Raw genomic sequence first — 9,573 nt, 5'->3', positions numbered from 1 at the left:
CACATAATCCTTATATAAGATAAAACACTAAGGGTGTGTTCACACTTGGCAGGTTTAGTTCAATTAAAACAAACTCTGGTGCGATTGTTCTGTTAGTGCGGTTCATTTGAACACGTATGAACACTGACACCCGAACCTTGGTGCGTACTCAACAAGCGAACCGAGACCGCCTGAAAATTGTGTCTCGGTCCGCTTCCAAACGAACTCTGGTACGGTTTGATTAATATATGAACGCAACATGGACAAATGGCGTCTAAATGGATGAAAAACAGGAAGTAATTTTCATAATACTGACCTCAGGCATACCTGGTTCTTCTCATCATAGGAGCTATGTTGCCCATTACAGTTCGACAGGCGTCGGAACAGCCGTCAGCCGTTCTTGCAGCATATCTTCGTTTGTGTGTACAACGGAGGATTTCCTGGCGTTGTTTTGACTCCTTTACACATTTTAATAACTCTTCATTTGTTCTCAGCTGATAAAAATACCACTATATATACATATTTACATCCAAAATGTGCATTTCACCAGCATTGTTTTGGATGTTCGGTAAAAAATATACACCATAAAAGCTGTCCAATCAGGTCGTGACTTTTCCCTGATGCCTTTGGTTTTGTATCGTAGGTTCGGTGTTAAAAATGCCAGTGTGAGCGCTAAACAAACCAGGACTAAATTTATTATTTTCATTTTTGGTCCGGACCAAGAGTACCAAGAGAACTGAACTACAAGTGTGAACACACCATTAATTAACATAAAAACCAATCAGTTATTCATTACCAACATGTTTCATTTTGGTTTGCTAAATTTCTATACAGTTTTCTTTTTTTTTATCAACCAGCAGTACATCAACATTCAGTCATTAATTAATTCATTCATTTATTGAGCTTGCCCGTCCTCTGTATAGTATTATTGGCAATTTAGTGTTGGCGAAAGTGTATATGTTGTAGCTGCACTATAAACAATTTTAAAAGTGCACTTTATAGGGAATGAAACTGTTCACATAGAATTTAGACAACACTACAAAATAGCTGACACCCCATTCAGTAGGTAGTAGGCTAGGGAATAAGGAGTGATTTTGGACACAACTTGTGTCAGACTTCTTCATAGCTGTTAGGGAATCTCCACAATAAGTTCTTTATTGCTTCAGTGTATCAGATTTATGACTGTAGTCCAGAGTTTGTGGTGCACACATGACACAAAGCATCAGAACACTAGCAAATCAGCACAAACACCAGAGCTTGCCAAACCAAAATTAAATCCTCACACCCATTGCTAGCTTCCTAAATAAATGCCCTCATATACAGATGGTTTTAGTGTAAATAACAGAACAGAAACAGGCCATGGTAAAATACATATTACATGCCAAAGATGGTGTATGTGTGTGTTCTCATTTCAAATGAATGCGGGTCATTGTATGTAAAACAATACAAGTTGTATATTGCTTAAAAAACAAAAAAGACTACATAAGGTTATAAATTAGGAATGCACCAATGTATCGGCTGCCAATATTTATTGGGCAATTATTGACCAAATAAAACCGTCTGCATATTGGTAATAAGCATTCAAACATTTATTTTTTAAGTAACACACTTGCACAATCCAGAAATAGTAATAATAGCCACACTATGTAGAAGGTTTGGAACATGTAATATTTCATTTGTTTTAATTCTCGTCCTCATATTAATGAGAAATGTGTTCAACAGATCTAATGTTGAATGGAAATTAATTATTGTTAGAACAGTGAAAAGGCTACCTCTTTGTACATTTGTAAGTATTTTTAAAAGTAAAACAGTGATCTGATGACAAAATAATGTAAATTGCAAATATCAGTATCGTTATCAGCCTATAGTTTTTTGTTAAAATCGGTATTGATATCAGCCAAAAAGTTTCTTATTGGAGCATCCAGTAACAATCATTATAAACTACATAATTAAAAAAGAAATGAATGTGTATCAATTTTATACATGCACAACAGAGTGAAATCGCGACAGTTCTGGCACATTGTGCACAATACTGACGGATCGGTTCAGGCTTAACTCTGGCAGTTTTTACAAGTTCCTGGCTTCACAATTTGGATGAAGGCTCAGGGTGAACAAAACATCTTTTTCTAGAGGGAATTGGACCCCTTTCCAACCTGTCTTGTTCAAATTCTGCTTGTAGAAACCATAAAACTATTCCTCACTGCTGCATTTGATGAAAAGTCTTTGGATGCAAAACCTCTTGTATAACACACTTGTAAATAGTAAGTGAAAATGGCAGAAAATGACTTGGTGCCACTGATGTAAATTACATTATGATTTATAACAGAGTTACCCGGTTAGTCAAAGCAAGCCAGGTGGCTCCTTTGCACATTATTTCAGAATTTATACGGAAGTATCTGCAATTTTTGGCTTTACATTTGGGACTGAGATGCAGATGCTTGAGAGATGCCCTGTGTTGCTTGTTGCTAGTTTTTTAAACTGATTTGAGGGCAGCTTCTCTTACCCAAATGATATGGTCAACCATTATAAAGGAAACCATAAGTCTGGTTCCCGGTCTGTGTGGGCATGTCCTCCCCCAGCGCTGCAGCTGTGTACTGTATTTGTCACTTTTTGAGTGGGAAAACAGAACAAGATTGTGTCTCAAAGTTAGAATTTTAATTAAGTTACATTTGAATGAAAACAGTTGTGTTGTCATGTCACCAACAATCATGGGACACCAACTTAAGTTGTGACTTAAGATGCTTTCGTTAATGTCCATTAAAAAGCTGGTCTCCCCACCCAAATAGCTGACAAGTGCCCCAAACCATTCAGAAACCAGCTAGTTGGGAGACCTGCAAATCATTTTAGGACGGGTATACTCTCTACATACAATTGAAACATTGAGAAGACATCTTTGGTGGTAGCAGACCATGTATCCCTCCAGTGAGACCACCTGTTGTATGAATCTAAGAGATTTCATGTGTAAATGAGCGGCATTCAAAGATATATGAATGTCTCCACACATGACTTGGCTGGTATCTGATTTCTCCCCTTTTTTTGAGACAGTACTCGTATTAGGTAGACATATTAAATTTTTCATTGACATTGCACTGGTGAAATATAAATAAAGTTGCAGAATACTGTAAAGAATCCTATGTAAGCAATTATTTATAGCGCAGGGTGGAGCTGTGTTTAGGGGTTTGGGCTTACATAGTTTTGGGCTAACTCTATTGTACTGCTTCAATAGAAGTTGAAATGGCTTTCAATCATTTTTTGTAAACACTAAGACAACAGACTGCATATGATGTGATTATTCAAAAAAAAACTTTTGTGATTTTTAGATTTTATGTTCTGTTTTCTGAGGGGACAATAGTTTCCCTAGTTAGTTTGGTGAACATATTGAAGATGTTGATTAAATGTTAAATAAATACATTCATAAATGGGGAAAACATTAACTATGTCAAACTAAATATGAGACAGCCTATACTTCCACCAGTCATTTTAATATATATGCATATAGTATACAGCTTGTATTACATAATGTACACATGTACTGTGTCCGTTGTTGTAAACAAATTCATCTCCATCCATGATTAGTACACTTCCTACAAAAATTTAACTTAATAATTAAGTACAATTTATATTAACAAAAGACATCAGCTTCAACACTTCACTGTTGGGAAATTACAAACATAAAGTTTAGTTTGCTTAAACTGAAGCTGCATTAAAGTTGAATGATTCGAAACAAACTGTATTACAGAGTTAAACTTTAAATGAGTTCCTTAATTTTAAAGTAGTAGAAGTGCAAAAGTTCGGCATAACATAATACTTTATGTGTCTGCAACAAAGTTTTTTAAAATAAAAACTCTTGTCTGTTACAGTAAACTGCAGATGAAGTTCAATTACAGTAAACTCAATACAAATATTCTGATATAAATGATATACACTCACTGACCACTTTATTATGAACACTATGGTCCTAATAAAGTGTCCAATTTGGTCTTCTGCTGTTGTAGCATCCACCTCAAGTTTCGACATGTTGTGCATTCTGAGATGCTATTCTGCTCCCTATTATTGTACAGAGTGGTTATCTGAGTTAATGTAGCTTCTCTGTCAGCTCAAACCAGTCTGGCCATTCTCCGTTGACCTCTCATCAACAAGGCATTTTCGTCCACAGAACTGCCGCTCACTTGATGTTTTTGTTGTTGTTTTTTTGGCACCATTCTGAGTAAACTCTAGAGACTGTTGTGAGTATAAATCCCAGAAGGGCAGCAATTTCAGAAATACTCAAACCAGCCCGTCTGGCACCAACAATCATGCCAAGTTCATGCCAAAATCACTGTGATCACATTTTAACCATTAACTGAAGCTCCTGACCCGTTACTGCATGATTTTATGCATTGCACTGCTACCATACGATTTGCTGATTAGATAATCGCACCAATTAGTAGGTGTACAGGTGTTTCTAATAAAGTGCTCAGTGAGTGTATATGTACGTTTAAAAATAAGGCTTCTTTAACAAAATAATCTTTGAACGCTTATAAAACTAAAACATGTGTACAACTTTTTATAATATGCAATGTCTTGCAAACTACATACAGTATATTTTAATATTTTAACTCCAAATTGCTATAAAAGTAAGCCAAATTAATTGTTCTACATTGGCACATTTGTGCTTGTCATGATCCACTGTTGTGCTGCCTTGTGTTTATCCTCTGTCTTCTATTTTCCCTGGACATTTCCCAACATGCACTGTCCTCTGTCAGCTGTTCCTGCTTGTTCTCACCTGTGTTCCATTCCCTCATTAGCCCTTGTGTATATAATGCCCTGATTTCTGCTCAGTCTTTGTCAGTTGTTGTTTTGCTCCTGTTTTTCTACCAGTTGGCCAACCTAGAATGTAAAGTTTGTTTTAGTTCCCAGTTCCTAGTCTTGCCTTGTTCCAGTGTTTACCCTGTTTTGTATTTTGTCTCATTTCCTATTAAATATCAAGCTGCATCTAGATCCTGCTCTCGTGACTATCTTCAATCGTAACAGAACAACTGACCAAATGGATCTAGCAGCTTTGTTCATCCAACTGAGCCAGGCAGATTTGCCCATAAGGAAATACTCCATTCGTTTCAGCACCATTGCCAGCATCACAGAAGCCAACGCCCACACCTGCCACAGCCAACGAGCTTGAAGCCTCGTCAGTCCTAGAGTCAGTGTTCGCGCCCGCCTGGAAGCAGAGGAGGAAAAGAAGGGCTTCTGCCATCCAGTCTCTGTCTGTATTCATGACCGCGGATGTCGTTCCCGAGTCTCTGCCAGTGTTCACAACCACGGAGGTCGTTCCCGAGTCTCTGCCTGTGTTCACGACCACAGAGGTCGTCCCCAAGTCTCTGCCACTGTTCATGACCACAGAGGTCTTTCCCAAGTCTCTGCCCATGCTCACGACCACTGAGGTCATTTCCCAGTCATCCAGAACTCTTAGCCTCGATGACACCTGACCATCAGCTAACCCCTCCTTGGCCTCAGGATCACCCTTTAGATCCTTCTTAGACTGCTTGGCCCTGCCTCCCTTACCAGACTTCTTTGGGCGTCAGGAGCCAAACATTAGATGGGTGGGTTCTGTCATGATCAGTGTTGCAACAGTTACTTTGAAAAAGTAACTTAGTTACTTTACTGATTACGTGATTTGAAAAGTAACTAAGTTAGATTACAAGTTACTTTACATTCAGCAGCTGCCGACAGCACCCCCACCGCCTCAACATAAAAATGACAACCTGTTTTGCCAACACTCACTTTATTGGAAGTGCATTTTTAACAGTAATGTCAACAATGTATCTCCTGACATTTTAAGTTGAACTTAAAAACTATTTCCTGAAAAAATACATGTTTATAAAAAATAAAATAAAGACAGCTGGCCATCACTTTCATCCTCAGCTGAGAGGTTTTCTGACAGATCTAAAAAAGTGACAACATCATCATCTGCTGTGGGTGTGGACTCTCCGTCCATCATCGGACTCTGTGACAGGCTGATAAACTTTAAACGCCTTGACAAAGTTGGATCCATTATCAGTCACTGTTGCAACTACTTTGTTGAGTAGTCCATATGAAGAGTGAATGTTTTCAATTTGTGCACCAATAACATCATACGTGTGTCTACCGCAAATTCTCCAACATGCCAATGCAGCCTTGTTGCGCTCTAATGTGGATCTACTGATCCAGTGGAGCATTACTCCCATATAACTTCTGTTGTTAGCAGTCCAAATATCTGTGGTAGTTGACACAAAGTCGACCTCATTCAGTGCAGCCTTCAGATTTCTCTCCATCACTGCATACTCCTTCTCCATGTAAGAAGAAAAAGCTATTCTGTGAGGCAGCTCGTCATTGACAGTAATAGGGATCTTGTTTATTATTGCACGAAACGAGGGCGAGTCAACCGTGATTAAGGGCAGCATTTCCTCTACAACATACTGCCCGACCAACTTCTTCAACTCTCCACCACTTAATGGTTTTACACCAAAGTCCAGCTTTTGCTGTGGGTGGTGGGGATCTCCTGCTCTCTGCTTCGCATCACCTGGTGGGACTTGCTCTGTAAGTTTGACTGTGCAGTGCTGCGACTCCAAATGTTTATTCAAATTTGACGTAGTATTTTTGTAACTAGATAGCACTTTGTCGCCACCAGCACAGTGTACAACGAAGCTTAATATTTCCATCTTTAGCTGACAGAAACTCAAAATAGTGACTGTATTCCAGCTAGAAAACGTGCATCTCTCTCCTCCCTCCATTGTTGTTTATGTTTGTGTCGCTGCGTGGTACACATGAACTGTCCTCATGCTGAAAGCGTGACTCGTCGCATACGTGACTTCACTCCCCGAGACGCAAAAAGAAAGCAAAAATATATATTTTTACTATGGAAAATGACAAAAATAGTAACGCACAGTGACTTGGATAAGTAACTTTAATCTGATTACTGGTTTGGAAATAGTAACGCGTTAGATTACTCGTTACTGGAAAAAGTGGTCAGATTAGAGTAACGCGTTACTAAGTAACGTGATACCGGCATCACTGGTCATGATCCACTGTTGTGTTGCCTTGTGTTTATCCTCGGTTTTCCCCGGACTACACTTCCCAACATGCACTGCCCTCATCTCTGTCAGCTGTTCCCGATTGTTCTCACCTGTATTCCATTCCCTCATTAGCCCTTGTGTATTTAATGCCCTGATTTCTGCTCAGTCTTTGTCAGTTTTTGTTTTGCTCCTGTTTTTCTACCAGTTGGCCAACCTAGAATGTAAAGTTTGTTTTAGTTCCCAGTTCCTAGTCTTGCCTTGTTCCAGTGTTTACCCTGTTTTGTATTTTGTCTCATTTCCTATTAAATATCAAGCTGCATCTAGATCCTGCTCTCTTGACTTCCTTCAAATATTACAGTGCTTTTGTCAAGAAAGATGAAAATCGGTAGGCTTCATCCATTAGCAAATGTTCTATGAAATACCTCCATCTACTTTAACACATTTTTACTCATTATATTGATTCATTGTTTCATGTGGTCTGGCTTACGGTTTTGCACATCTCACTGACTGACAAGGTATGTTAAAGTAAAAAGAGGCCTGCAAGCATATTTTATGTCCATAAAACTGAGATGTTTCAATGCTGTCTAAAAGGATTTGAATGATGGTAAAAAGTCTATGTTAGAGCCTGTTATATATCATGAAAAATGGCTTCTAGGTATCCCTCTGGAAACATTTGGGAATAAATGATCCCAGAAATGAATAATTTATCAAATAAGGTTGACTGAACCATTGGTTGCTCCTTGCATTCTCATTATAAAGATTTATCTATGATCTATTCCACCACAAGTCATCCAAGTAAGTTCAAAGTGGGATTTTAAAAGATAAATGGAGAAAAGTAGAGATGACTGTTTGAGGCATTAACCTACTTTCCTCCATGACCCAAAGTTAGCACAGTGCACCATACTATTAAAATTAAATCACTTTAAAACTCAGTATCATCACAAATAAATGAACATCATTTTATTTGGTTTGCTTTCAGAACTTGGTGGTACCAAACATGGTGTAGGGCTGCTTTCTTTTCCCAGGAGTTAGAAATAGGAACACACAATTCCATGTCCCCATCTGTGTCCCTTTTTCTGAAATGTTGTGACAATATTGTCCTAATGCTTGTAAACAAAGACTTGATTACTATTTAAAGTATGTAGTGAGATCATATCTGTTTCAAATTCATTCTTTCCTTACATTCTCATTTTAATTACATGCAGCACATAACTAAAATCCATCTGTGTTCTGCAAAAACTAAATTATTTGCATTTCAAAAGGGGATTTATACATTTTAAAAGAAAAATACATTTGTTTGTCTGCCACAAGCTTTTGTCACATAATTCCACTTCTGACACAATTTCCATTTCTTTTTTTAATTTTTAAAGTGAGCAGACAGAGGAATCGTAATTATCTTCTTCTTGCTTACATTAGATTGAATTTACCACAGAGACATTCTGAATTATTGCATTGCCTCGGTTTCAAAATAAGTATCACACTGACATTGCAACCAAATTTTACAATCTTTAACCAAATGCTGTTCTTTCCCCACTACATTTAGCTTGGTGCTTGCAGGAACCTACATGCAAACCCCCCAAAAACAAGGTTTGAGCAGCCATTTGATCTAAATACACAAATTAATTGTTTATCCTTTGGACCAATGCTAACTCCATTCCCAGGAAGAGCACCAACACCACCCGTAACCTAATTCTAACCAATGAAAAGAATTTCTGGGAGGGAATGGATCTTTTCCAACACCACGCTCTGACTCATTGGGATTCCTGGAAAGAGCTATAAAACAAGATAATAACATGAAAATCCTTTAGAATGAGCTATGCAAGAGGAAATGCTTTTTGAACGAATAAAGCAATTTATTCGAGATAATTTGCTGTAGCCATATTGAAGACATCATAATCTCACTTAATGGCAGTTTCACTTAAAGACATAATGACAGTCAATACATTATTGTGCAGACCATTATGGAAGTAAAAATAATTCATTCAAATCTTTTGCAAAAGAAAATTGGGGTTTCTTTGGGGGTGTTTTAACTTGCTGTGAAATAAACTTATTTAAACTGGTCTCATAGGCCCTGTGATGTGTGGTGGTTCTAGTCGATTTTCAACAGAAATCACTTCCTATGGAGACAATTTGAAGACCTTTTTCACATTAGCTCCATCTTTGATTTCTGATGTAAATGAAAAGGAGGCTGTGAGGGATAGACCAGAGATCTTCTATACTGAGATAACAACCTCTATGCTTTTACCATAATAGATAGCATAACGGTCAATTAGCATGTTATGCGGACACCATACATATGAACGTGGAGAGCCGTAAACTGACACCTACCTGTCGCAAACAAGTCAGTGACTTCCCTTATAAAAAAGCACGTTTATCATAGTAAACTCCATACACAGTTACTTCCAAAAAAATTTTTTTGTGTAAAATAGGTTGAAGAATTTAATCCATGAGTGTAAGTGTCCAATAACAGGGCAGGTACAGAGATTAACCCTCCTACTGCGTTCACAATCTGCTTAGCTTTGACCTGGTGGAGTTTTAAGCTTATAAAACATTCATAAAATGAATT

Source organism: Xyrauchen texanus, chromosome 44 (genome assembly GCF_025860055.1).
Source record: "Xyrauchen texanus isolate HMW12.3.18 chromosome 44, RBS_HiC_50CHRs, whole genome shotgun sequence".
NCBI classification, from domain to species: domain Eukaryota; kingdom Metazoa; phylum Chordata; class Actinopteri; order Cypriniformes; family Catostomidae; genus Xyrauchen; species Xyrauchen texanus.
The sequence above is the reverse complement of the archived record's forward strand: the minus strand, read 5'-3'. Positions refer to the sequence as shown.